The sequence below is a fragment of the Ambystoma mexicanum genome, unplaced genomic scaffold (assembly GCF_040938575.1).
Source record: "Ambystoma mexicanum isolate Mex_15411 unplaced genomic scaffold, UKY_AmexF1_1 Mex_scaf16, whole genome shotgun sequence".
Taxonomy (NCBI): domain Eukaryota; kingdom Metazoa; phylum Chordata; class Amphibia; order Caudata; family Ambystomatidae; genus Ambystoma; species Ambystoma mexicanum.
This window is the reverse complement of record NW_027182391.1, coordinates 1,960,878-1,974,373: the sequence shown is the minus strand read 5'-3', so window position 1 is coordinate 1,974,373 and position 13,496 is coordinate 1,960,878. Positions and strand designations below refer to the sequence as shown.

The 13,496-nt window shown below is 43.6% G+C and overlaps 1 protein-coding gene and 1 pseudogene across 2 annotated transcripts in view; one reads left to right on the top strand and one right to left on the bottom strand.

Annotated features, from left to right (window-relative positions):
- LOC138554396 (zinc finger protein 585A-like) overlaps nt 1–13,496 on the top strand; it is a 497,760-nt pseudogene that overhangs the window by 309,287 nt on the left and 174,977 nt on the right.
- LOC138554394 (zinc finger protein 268-like) overlaps nt 1–13,496 on the bottom strand; it is a 44,849-nt gene that overhangs the window by 30,717 nt on the left and 636 nt on the right. Inside the window, exons 2-4 of one of the 2 annotated variants that reach the window (XM_069642592.1) lie at nt 13,260–13,320; nt 7,685–7,937; nt 6,693–6,827 (exon numbers count right to left, since the gene is read on the bottom strand). The gene's annotated coding sequence lies outside the window, so the exon portion shown is untranslated. The remainder of the gene's footprint in view (nt 1–6,692; nt 6,828–7,684; nt 7,938–13,259; nt 13,321–13,496) is intronic. The other variant, XM_069642591.1, reaches the window with a different exon arrangement.

The window sequence follows — 13,496 nt, the reverse complement described above, 5'->3', positions numbered from 1 at the left end:
CTCGTAGGTGATTCCGTTGCTCGGGATACTTCTTACCTTCTTTATAGTATTGGCAAGCTCTCCATCCTGCTTAACTCAGCAGGGGCGCTGTTTGTCCAGTTACTTCACTGGATCTTCATGCACTGCGACTCCTCTCAGTTATTAGTTATTGTTCTTATAAGTCTTTATTATATTGTCTTTGTTCCTTCCACGTTGCTTTCACGTGTTGTGTTTTAAGAGTATTTTCTCTGCCAGTCTTCATTTCACTAATGTCTTTCTCCTTTTCCTTTGACAGCTGTTGCTGCTGTACCAACACGTGTGCCAACTGTTGAGGCGGTACCAGCATGTGCGACAACTGTTGTTGCGGTACCAACACGTGTGAATCCAATATGTGGTAAGTATGTCTTTTCGTTACGAGCATTAGCGAGTAGTTTCCATGTCAACTAACCTTGTTCTTTTGTCATTTTGTCATTCAGGCACCAGATGCAGAGTCATGTTCCGGATCGGACCGCAGCTGAGCGAGGATGCGGTGCGCCTTCCCAGTGTGAACTGGCTCAGGTAAGCGTGTGCAAGATGGAGCGGCCGCTGTATCGGGCGTTGCTGACACAGGTAAGCTGATCCGGGTTCTAAAGATGTTGTGGTCGTAGCAGCGGGCGTTCCTGATCAAGGTAAGCTGGTCCAGGTAGATGAAGGGATATCGGTCGTAGCAGTGGGCATTGCAGGAAAGCTGGCCCGGAGCAGATAGGTCTTGGATGGAGAGCATCGGTGAGCGCGTGCTGCTGCTTGGAAGCAGAAGAACGCGAAGCACGGATTGCTGGAAGGGTGTGGCTTATACAGACGGCCCCGCCCAAGGATGCAGCCACACCCTGAACAATGGAACACATGCAGGTGTTTCTTCAGCTCTCTACCAGCCATGTTGGATCACTGTAGTGTAGTGCTGAAATACCTGAGTATTTCCTATGAGCCTGGCACCAAAGGCACCAGGACTGGATCCAGGTGGGCCCTTTCCCATTCTTGAAGGAACTTATACCCTGGCCATATTCCTCATGTCATGTCATGACCCCTAGTGTCGTTTTGGGGCAACAGTGAGTCGTGACAGAGGCCACGGACATAGTCAATGACGTGACACCAATTGCCCGAGTGGCCATGCCATGGAGTTGGTGGTGGGAGGGGGGAAAGAGTGATTGAGTGCTGGGGAGTTGGTGGTGGGAGGTGGGATATTTAGTGCACAAAAAATCATTAAAACTGTTCAACTTCATAAATGAGAGGACTGTAGGAGTGTTTAGCGTGGTTTGGGAGCACAGAGTACAGCACCACTCCACAGGATCAATGTATAGCATGTTTTTTTTTTCTTTTTTTGAAGTGCAGCGCCACTGCATGGGTGGTGCATTGCTATGATGCAGTTGTTTCAAGCTATGTGTTGCCAGTGTAACATGGACATATAAGTAAGGGCAGGTTATTCAGTCAAAGACGATTTTTACATATAAAATGCAAATACATTTTTCACAGTTAAAAGCACACATCTGTACCTTCAAAAGGCACACCATTTCTCACCTGAAATGCCCATGTTGCAGGAGACACATTTGGTAATTAACAAACTAATATCACTAACAAGACTAATAATTATAACTCATTAATAAAAGAATGTGTCTTCACTGCAAAAAGAGGCAGACTATGAAAATCAGTTTTAAACACACATTCAAGTTTTTTTTTTTCTTTGCCTTCCTGTGCTCTGTCCACAGTAACTTCAGGAAGCAAAGACTTTGAATAAGCAGGGAATCAGCTTGTTACAGTTGCAACTGTACAAGAAGAACCATTGTTAAAAGGAGGAGGATAGAATATGATTGATTCTGATTGGAGCACGTCACATCAAGCATCATGTAGGAGGGTGTGACTAGTGCTTTGCTGCAGAATCTGGGGAAGAAAGGCAGAGACATCTTGACACAGCTCGAAGAAGGACGGGGTTGACAGCTGGGGAGGCCTGATTCCTAAAGCAGATTCAACTTGGTTGCAGAGACTGGCTTTTCCAGTCAACAAGTCCCAGTTCGAGTGATGGCAGATGCTTGTCCTTGCTGGGTGAACCCCTCCAGAAGGCGAAAAGCCAAAGAAGGTACATGCTGAATAAGCCTGGTAATTATCTCGCTGAGGTGTGGGGGCTGAGTGTGTACGAGAATATTCAGTCAGTGTAGGAAAGGAGATTCCTGTGCTTTACTCACGTGTTTAATGTTGCAAATTGAGTTCTTGTATCCGCCACTCTCTTTTCAGTGTATCACAGATAATGCTGTTACTGTGCTATTTCATTTATTTCTGTAAAGAGTGAGATCGTGTTTAAATGCAACTTTTATAATACACAAAAATATTTGAAAGCAGACGGGTGGTGTGTTTTATATTTACCAATACAGTGCTGATGATGTGGGGAGATGTTTAGACAGTGCAATTGTCATTTTCAAGGTAGCTAAACGTAAGATTTGGCTGCAGCCGTGTGCACAATGTAATTCAGTATGAGCAATTATAACTAACTGTGTGTGTTGTAGTCTGCCGGAGGTCTATGAGTCGGCAAAAAGGGAGGCCCTGGACATAGTTCACTACCGTTTAGAAGATAGTGAAAATACCACATGATAGCTCGCTGCCATAGATAAGACAGAGAGAAATTGCCCATGGTGGCAAACTAAAAATGTAAATGTGGTGTTCCTGAAATGCAAGCCTGAGGTCTCTCTAGTGATTACACAAAACATCTAAACATATTTGGGCCACAAATAAAACAAGGGAATTATGCTCACCAAAATACCACCAACCACGCATACCAACCACGCATGTCTGTGTGCTGAAATAATGCATGTTCACTGTATTATTGTTGTACATGGCCCAATCTGAATACAAGGAGTGAATGTTGCTAAATTATTTTTCGGCGGTAAGAAAATACCGTCAGGCCCCAAATCTCCACAAAAATACCCAACAGGACATTCCTGATTGTGTTCATGTGCAATGTATTCACAGTGTTGGAAGTGGCTTGAGTCAGGGTAGTGCTCTAGAAGAAATTGTCTATTAGTGCCTGCCGTGCAAGTCTGCCATCCCTCTCGTCTTCCCTTTGAGTGGCTGGTCTGGCTCCTGCCTCCTGCCTCATGCAGTTCATCTGAATCTTCCTCTGGGTGTGGCATGTCCGCGTCTGGGGTAGTGGCACATTCCTCCTCAGTCAAATGTTATGCAGCATTGCGCAAACTAGCAGTTTTTCCAACCTTGTCCGGGGCGTACATTAGGGCTCCGCCGTGCCTTGAGGAGTCTGAAGGTGCGCTCAATGCACACATGGTCCGGCTGTGGGCATGGTTGTAGGCGGTCTCGTATGGTGTGCGTGGGTCATGCACAGGGGGCATCAGTCACACCAGCTGGGGACATCTGCAGTCACCTGAAAGAGGTGATTCACTGACAATAGTCACAATGTCATACTTGGGGGAAGCCTCACGCAGTATTGGGGCAATGGTCATCATGTGCATGCATGTGTTCATACCACCCATGCCATGTGTATGTGTGATGTCTGTACAGCCTTTATCAATGGTGTCATGCATTCCTTTGCCTGCACATGCACCCTGTGTCATTGTGGAGGTTGTTCAGTGGTGTGTCCCTGGTGGCTGTGTGCTGCTCTCATGCATGGGACATGCTGGGTTGGTTTGTGTCCTACCCTACTATTCTAGGGGCAGCGTGTCAACATACCCAGGTGGATGCATATGGGCACATGGCTGTGGCACTGGCTAGCCTGCTATTGGGTGCTGTAGTGTGGTTGTGGTACATGGGGTCATGTGTGTTTTAATTGCTGCAGTATGTGTACGTCAGCGTGTGTGTCCACGTGTGTCCAACATGTGAATGCGCCCTTTGCTATCCCCTGTTGTTGGTGTGGGTGCTTGTTGGGTGCTGCTAGTGCATTCACTTGCCATGCCATGCGTCAGTGTTAACTCCCCCCCCCCCCCAATCTTTTGTCAGGTGCTTCACTGTGCATATGTGGAGCTGATTGTACTCACCCAATATCCATGTCCGTTGTCCTCTGTGCCTCTCCATGTATCCCAGCAGTGTGCTGTAGTGTAGGACCATGGAACCAGCTTGACCAGTGGGGGCACAGCTGTGCGGATGTTGATACTGCTCCCAATGTCCTCCTGGATTGTGGCCAGCAGTTTGGTGATGGTCTCCCTGTTTAGGCGGTACTGTTTACTGTGGAAGTCTGGGTTTCGTGCCAGGCTAATCAGTAGTTTTGGAACAACCAGTACACTATGGCTAGTCTAGCTTCTGGGCAGCAACCCAATGGTCTGGGATGTGTTCCAATAGTTCAATAGTTCTTTTTGTTTTCGTTAATAGTATCCAATGTTCTGATAACAATAATTAAGTCCTGAAAGACTACAATGGACTACCAGGCTTCTGGGCTAGGGCTCCTATGAAGGAGATTGTTGACTGATGTCAGGATTGAGCAGCAAAAGAGGGACAGGTTCTCCGTAACACTAACCCCCAGCCAACATAAAACACCAGGAAGGGGAGGCACAGTACACTCCTTACTCACAAAGGAAGCCATATTGTGTATGTATTAAGCCATACCACTCCTGGAGGCAAAGGGGCTCTGTGTGCTAGTTTGTCTTGGAATGCTGCGGTCTGAGCACAGAGATGAAACTACCCTTTTTTTCAGAATGCCGAGCCGCCCATCATCTTGGGAAACAAAGCCTATAAAAGACCATTCCACTCTGCAATCCGTTGTTAGGCAGAATCATGTGCAGCACCCTTTGAGAACACTACACACAATTAAGACTACAAGTGTAAGCACAATTTCACCTTTGGTACAAGCCTGTACTACTCAGTAATGTGGTAGCAGTGGCTGAGCAGCCAGATTATCTCAAGAGTTTAGTGAGCAGTAGAACAAGTTACACAAAGGACCAACTAATACAGTGATTCAAACAAACACTTACTCAAGGTTTCTTGGTAAAAGAATATACATGTATTTACTCAGTCAGTTTGAAAACATTACACTAGCAAGAGCAGCTCAATATCACACACTAATAAACCACAAATATACAACCGGTACGTAAATGAACAAGTTTAGCTCCCCTGAAGTGGGAGCAAAATGGCACTTCAGATACTTTCAAAAGGGGTAAACAGACAAGGTTATAAGAATAGACAGCCCAAATACATTCATAGGCAGGGCAAAGGGTTTCAATTAACTACAACCAGCAATTCATCTCATAGGCCTGGGCCAAAGTCAATGGTTAAGTGTCTTTGGGCCTCATTACGACCCTGGTGTTAAGGGGTAACCCTTAACGCCTAATTACGAGATCCCTTTGCGGGTCCCTACCTGAACGGCTGGTTTTACCAGCCGTTAAGTACGGGACCCGCAAAGCGACCTTGGTCGTAATTACGGTACCGCAATTTGCGGTACCGTAATTACCGCCTTCCCCATTTCCATTGAGCCCTATGGAGGAAAAAATGGGAATGGGGAAGAGCCCATGGTGAATGGGGAATTACCGCCCCGCCAACCTTGGAAAGGGGCGGTAATTCCGCCATCCACCATGGCGCAGTTGGTAAAATACCGGCGTTAACCATGGCGCTATTAGCGCCATGGTTAACGCCTGGGTCGTAATGAGGCCCTTTGTATTGGATAGCACAGTTCTGGTAGTAAACGGTTAAGTCTTTTCCACAGAGCTTAGAAGATTTGGCTAGGCAAAAAGTTTGACGAATATTTAGGGAAGGACAAGCCTTCAAAGTTGAGAAAGTTTCAAACAACTTTCGCAATGGGTGAAAAGATTTCCGAGGCGCGTTTGCACAGTACCTTGTTAGTGAAGAAAAGCTATAGCTTTCCACGTCCCAGGGACCTGCTTTTCCGGACAGTCACCTGGCCAATCACGCCAGAGTGCATTCAGGTCTCCTAGGAGACTAAGCACAGGGAGTTTTGGGCACCTCCCTCACATCCTGTCCACCCAAGACACTCAGGCGCCAGAGAAGGGCTTCAGCACTGAAGCCCGCCAAAGGCCAACGAACAAAGGGAGCAAACCTGGTTTGGTGCGCAGAAAAAAACACAAGAAGGACTTTTCTTAAAAGAAATGGCGAAAAAAGATGACCAGAGTCTGTCTTTTTTACAGACAGGTCTGGGGCGCCGTATTGAAAAACATGGCTGACCCGATTTTTAGCTACCGGTGTTAGCGGTCGGGAAAAATCACGGTAGCTGATCTAAACCACTGCCACCAGCCATTTAAAATAGGAAAAGGTAACATTTGACTGTTACATTAATGTTTTGACTAAGGGGAAGCTAGGCAACCCCTCCAGCATTCTATTGGTAGATAGTGTGTGCTGGGTATGTACATTTAAAGAGACTAGTTAAGACAATTTAACTTTACATGCTCTGGGAGACAGTAGTCAGTCCCAGAGAAGATATTTAAACCTGGGGAAGTATGAAAGACATCCCTGTGTCACTGCACTGAAGATGCTGTGTGACACACAGAAAAAGATGATGCCTATGGAGTTGTTTTAAAACTCCATAACCAAAGAACATAAAAGTAAAACACACATCAAAATGCATGGAAGAGTGGGAAAAAAGGCTCACACTCTTCCCAGGTAAAAAAATCAAATCCTAGAAATCCAGTAAAGTTGCTGGGAGTCTCACAAGGTAAGGGAAATTAGCACATTTTGAGAATTCGCCATAACATCCGTGCTCGATGTTCGCAGTTCAAGTGAGTAATGCTTACCTGTTAGCAACCCGGTCTAGGTGGCGTGCTTTCTTCCTACGTCATTGCCCCCTTGTTTTTTCCTGGATGTTTTTCATTAGTCGGACTACCGTCTGGCTTCAGGATGAACCCCTTCCCTCTGCACAGTTTCTGGACCTGAAAGAAGAAAAAAAGCAGATAAGTGCTATGGAGCAGCATGTGCATGCAAGTTGAATCCATTGTAATATCTGAAAGACCTGTTGTGTGCTGGAGTGCTTTGGACACTTGGGCACTACCTTCTTATCTGTAAAACTTTGCTGGAGACCTGTTGACTGCCAGAAGTGCATTCGACATTTACGCTAATACTTTGGGCCTCATTACACGGATGGCGGTAAGGATTTACCGGTACCAGTAAAATACCGGTACCGGTAAATCCTTACCGCCTTACTACGAGGTCCCTTTGCTGGTTGTGGGATTTAATGCCTGCTTTTTGCAGGCGTTAAAAACCAACCCGCAAAGGGGCCCAGGGAGCTAATTACGGTACCGCAATTTGCGGTACCGCAATTAGCGCCTTCCCCATTCCCATTATGCCCTATGGGGCAAAAATGGGAATGGGGAAGGGCAATGGTGGAAGGGGGAATTACCGCCCCGCCAACCTTGGAATAGGGCGGTAATTCCCCTTTCCGCCAAGGCGGTGGCAGTATTTTACCAGCATGAACCATGGCGCTAATAGCGCCATGGTTCTCCGCCATCCGTGTAATGAGGCCCTTTGTCTGTTAACAAATGCTTGGTGTGAAGTAACAGTGTTCTTATGGAAGGGTGTCGATATAGCAAAGCTAATGAAGAGTGGCAGTAACATTGCGGCAGGCCCGCTTGTACGCAACCAGAAAACTTTTCATCAATTACCTATCAAACCACGCTGTAAGCCCCTTGCAAAACCACCAGGTAAAGATCAGTGATGGAAGGGGAAAGAAACCAGGGAAAGGAGGGGACGACAAGGGTTGGAGCCTAGGTTACACGCTCATTGCTTTTACCTCTCTCTCTCCTCCATGCAGGCAGAGCAATTCGCAACCAGGTATTACAGACTACATGACGGGTTGCTTCTGCCACAAGAAGGTTCAGCACATAGAAACCCATTTCTTTTGGGGGACCTGGGTGGAGGGGCTGTTTCATTCCAGTTCTGCTATCCAGTCCCACTTTGGAGTCTGTGTGCTATCATCACTTGTGCCTCTGCTTTTCCCTGGGAAATCGCGCCGACCCCGCAGGACCTCAGGTAAGGTGTTACAACTGATGGGTATGGAGAAAAAAAGAGCATCAGGCTTTTAGACATAGACATATAAAAGCTTTAAGCTTTTATAGACAAAAAAACTTTAGGCTTTAGGTAAACAAGTGTGCTAAAACTATAAAAAGCCAGTTTCTAGGAAGAGGCAGGCAGTGCTGTTTGTGAATGCTGAAGAAATGCCTTCGGACTGTAGAACAGAGCTGGAGGACGAGCATCGAGCTGGGACAACTTCCTCCATTATGGCCACAGGGGAGGGGTTAATATTCACATCTTTAGTCTGCATGGATTTTGAAGCTTTTGGAATTTAATGTTTGGGCTCTAGAGACTCAACATTTTCTTTTTGCCTGAACTACTTTTGTTTAATTAAAAGTTGTTTTTAGTTTATACAAAATATCAAAAAAATAAATTGTCAAACTTACAACATAAATTCACACATTTTTACCAATTAACACAATTTTTTAAAGCCATAAATAGAAAAATTCCCCCTTCATTTTGTTCAAAAATACCATCACATAAATGTCACACAATTTAACATGTATTCATTAAAACCCATGAACTACAAATAATATCATACATCTTTCCATATTAAACCTCATTTGAATATTGTCCAAGATTATAAAGCATATAAAAGGAATTTATGGTACATTGATGTTTTCACCACCTTCCCTATCTCTTTTTCATATAACTTAAAATCAAACTTCATCTCATAGTTCTTCATAGACAGTAGCCAAGGACTTTTCTATCCTTTTGACTCTTTCTTAAATCCTTCGATGTTCATTGGGATTTTTTTGGGTACGTTTTTGTTCAATGCAAGATAGAAAACGTGATAAAGCCACAATAAAAGATATAATCTGGGACTTCAAAGAGTTTGCCACCAAGTTATGCTCCCTTGCATATTCAATAAATGCATTTGACTTGTTTTGTAACCCATAAGGGGTAGTATCAAACAGGACAATATCGTCTGCAAAGCATAGCCCATGTATTTTCAAGCCAGCCAATTTTGCAGGGTACATTTTGTAATCGTCCCATATTCGCTCCATATCACAAAGATAAAGATTGAATAAGGTTGCAGTAAGATTGCACCTTGCTTCACTCCTGTTGCAGTAGCAATTGGAGAAGTAAGAGCCTCAGCTTTGGTGACTCTGAAAAGTGGTGTCAAGATGCAGCATCGCAAGCAATTGCACAATTCGTGGAGGAACCTCCAAATTAAGCATTTTCGTCCATAACAGTTCTCTGATTATGGAGTCAAACGCACTAGTTAAATCTAGCGCTGCTACATATATAGGTCCGCTGGTATACATTCTACCACATACAACACTAATTTCTGCTGCTGCTGAGGACTATCGTTCACAAGAACGACCATCTATAACAGACTATTCTCTCTACTTTCCTATCTCAACAGTGTATTGGGACTATTTTATATACTGTTCTTCACAGGAACAAGTCATCTTTAACAGACTATTTTCTCTACCTTCCTACCTCAACAGTGCATTGGGACTATTTTATATACTATTTTTCACAAGGGCAAACGAGTAGGGTTACCTATCTTTGCTGCCCACTTTCACATGTAATTGACGGCATATGATTTACAGTGAGGCGAGTGTGGGTATGTGTAAGAGAGAGAGATTATTCCTGAAAACAAAATATATTGGTTCCAAAATATCCAAGTTCCCCGCAGCAGCTGGTACCATAACAACAAGGTCAGGTTACTCTGGCCTAAAACCAAGACCCTTAATGCTATATTTCACATAAAGCCTTTTTTTCTTTTTTATTTGTTTGTGGTTAATATAAACCTTTACAAAATTACTTACATATAAAAATGTAAAGTTCATTAAGATAAATTAAAAAAACATACAAACTTCACAATACAATGTTCACAATATGGAGAATAACAGATGTGAAATGAGATAATTTGATTGAATACATCCTATATCACAACGTTACAAGGAACATTAACAGATAATAAAACGTATCAATAGCATTTCCAGATTTAAAGTGCACAAAGATACCAATGATTACAAAATTGATATTTCATTTTCAATCAGCTTTAAGAATTCAACTAATGCAATTAAGGCTCTCCCTTGACCAAGCATCATCTGATTCCACAGGGAATCCATACAATCAACATAGTCAATATCGACAAATCGCTTCAACTGGGTGGTTCTTGATTCTCTAAAGTAAGGACATTCCAATATGAGACGTTTTAGTGTTTCCTCTGGTTCAACACAATTTGGAAATCTGCAAGTCATAGTTTTACTCCTGTCCTTAGGTTCACCCCAGTGTAATGTCCTTTCCCACGTATGCAGTTGATTCATTTTAAAGCGCATAAAATGCATGTGTGAGATGTTACATGGAAAAATTGCTAAATAAGAACAACAGCCATCCCTTTTTCGGGTAAGCTTAGCGTATTCTTTATAAGTGCTAAACTTGGTGAGTTAATCCAAAGTCCTGGACCAATCGCGTTCAAAAAGTTTTTTTTTTAACCTAACCAGGACGCAACTGTACATCGGACGTGTTGACCCCAATATCATCCAATGTTAGTAGCATCCTTGCATTAATGGCCATAAAAGAATGTGAACTACAGCACTTTGACATTTGGTGTAAGTCGTGATAAATGGAATTGCCAGGTGGAACAAGAATTCTACTGTAATTAGAAAGTGCTCTTCAATCTCATCTGCATGAGAGTGATATTATTCCCAGCTCATGATGAAAAATAACAGTTGGGGATGGAAGCAGAAAGATGAAGAGCAGATTTTAGTAGTCGTCCTTGTAAGGTATTAAGCTGTTGATCTAAATTAAGCAAACATATGTCCAAAAAGTATAAAAGAACTGTTTCTACCTTTAAGGCCATGAATTCCAATAACGGGATCAGGAAGAATTGACAATATTTTGAAAAAATGATTTTCATCTGACTTAGTAGAGGTCTTGCCTTGAATTGTAAGTAATAAACCAAAGATTTTATAGAGGAAGTATTACTTGATCTACATCCAAGATATGTAATTTTAAGAGGGTGAGATATTACTTCCCTCTCAGTTTTCCAATACACATTTTTTGAGTTGTTTGCCCGCATCAAACACCATAATGTTGGTCTCTGTAGAGTTTGGCTTTAAATTATGCTGTAATGCAAATTCACCAAAAAGCTGCAACTTCTTTTGCAAACCTGACGGAGTCAGATTGAACAAGACAATGTCATCGGCAAATACTATCCAATGTAGCCTTAAGGAACATAATGGAGCAGCAAACATGTTACAGGTCTTCCAAATAGCATCCATATCACACAGATATAAATTGAACAACGTTGCTGCCAGATTGCATCCTTGCTTAAATCTGGCAACGTTGCTGCCAGATTGCATCCTTGCTTAAATCCTAGATATGACATTACAGGGCCCGTAACTGCTTCCCCCTGGGTAATTCGGTGTCTTATAAGAAGTTTTAGAGTGGAATTTTGCAATCCAATGAATCAGGTGCTCGGGGAATGCCTAAATTGGACATCTTTGACCATAGTAAATTGCGCACTACAGTATCAAATGCAGCAGACATGAATAGCAAGGCTAAGTATATTGGACTGAGTTCTTTCGATTTAGTCCCTGCAAACAAATGAGCCATTATTGTGGCAAAGTTGTGTTCATAGACCATATGAGGCCTATTTGATATTTCAAGTATATGTTATGTAGTGCGAGATGTTTTTCAAGGTCAGCTAAAATAAGAATCTAAAATATTTTGGCTGCAGCATCAGTTGAGATTGGCCGAGCATTTTCTGGGTTGGCTTTTTTAAAAATTGGAATTAGAATGGAAGTGACCCATGACTCTGGAAGTGTTGCTGAACTAATCATTTTATCAAACTTAATTTTCAAAATCTTGGCCCAAAAGGCCTGGTCAGCCTTGTAGACACATGATGGTATGCAATCTGGAGCCCGCAGCACGAGAGTTGGACAATCTGTTAGTAGCCCATTCAATATCCTAGACAGACCACTTTAGTAGTTTCAACAATGAATTGGATGGCATTACATAATTAAAATTTTCAAAACGAGCAGGTAGTTGGTACTTGAGCCTTTGTCACATCAGTGATTGAGGCCTTAGCGGGTGAGGTCCATCCCTCCCCCTTCCTGCCAGGATGGTTCAATATCAGGATTTTAGATCCCTCACATAGCACGTCATGCAGAGCTCATTACGTTTATGACTGAATCATGTTGTTGTTAGCAACAGTACCTGCAGGGTGTGAGCTGCGAGGACTTGATGAAGACTTAGGCACAGTTTAGGGAGCCACATCTTGGAGCTTGCCTCCCAGGGCAATGTGTGGGAAAGTGCTTCAAAGTGGGTCTTCATCAGGAATGCACATGGGATGCTAGCCAATAGGGGGCCCTACCACCTAACAATGCCAGTGGGTCATTATTTCCAATAACTGGTGACAATAAGTTAATAAATAAGGGATACAGATGATTTCAGGAGCCTGTAATACTCTGATCACCTGAATGTCTAACCGTTCACGAATGCCTGTAAGCGAGCAAGTCACTGTCCTTGACTCACCTCCCTTCACAAACGTGAAAATCGGGCTTCCTTTTCAATCACCTCATGCTGTGACCCCTCTAGCGGGTGGGCAGGCAAGGGGAGTGTGGGTCGGTCATACTTCTGCACTCCATACCATCCTTTCCATCGACTCTACCTCATGCTCTCAATTCCACTCCAGAATGCTCCCTCATTCATGCCTAGACACGAAACAACACCTAGATAGATGTCCAAGTGCATATCCGGCGTTCCGTTGCTCCCCAGGTGATCTGGAAGGAGAACAACCAACATTACTTGTAGCTACCAATGTGCCTATTTAATTCACTTGTAGAACTCCACTCCTCCACCCCTATAGCAAAGTGCTGTGATCCACCATACAGGTCCAATAGCAAATTATTAATTAATAGGAAGGCACAGGGGAATGTATTAACATAAAATAATAGGTGTATTTGTAGAGTGCAGCTCCCCCTCCCCCCCAATGGTGCATTTTGGTGTTATAGACAGAAGCTAACAGATGTTCATTGTTACACAACTCAGCGGTACTCATTCTGTTAATCTTGGATGGATGCAGGGCTGGGTGGACCAGTGACTATAGGACACACACATGGATCTTTCTAGAGAATGCATTAGTCCACTGGGCCACACATATGGACCCTAAACCTGGATCTGGACACCACCTCCAGGATGAGGCAGCAGAGAGAAATGGAGACAAGACAGGAGAGAAGGGGACATGAATGGTCCAGGAACGCTGGGCGGGAGACAGGCTATCTCAGAAGCATAGAGCAACCTGTGCAGAGAAACAAACTACAGCAGTTATTTACCTTTCAGTGCCTCTGCTTCTTACGTTGTGCAGAGTAGGATGACACAATAGTGTGTGTAGATCTAGAAATGGAAGACATTCTTACGTTATTAATTAAATACTACGAACACAAGACATCTCCTCTCCCTGCCCAGTAATGCATCCTCCATCACGTACACAGACAGGATTAACTGGAGGTTTATGAAGGACAAGCAGAGACAAGTTAACACAAAAAAGAGGATTGCTTTCTCACCAAGAG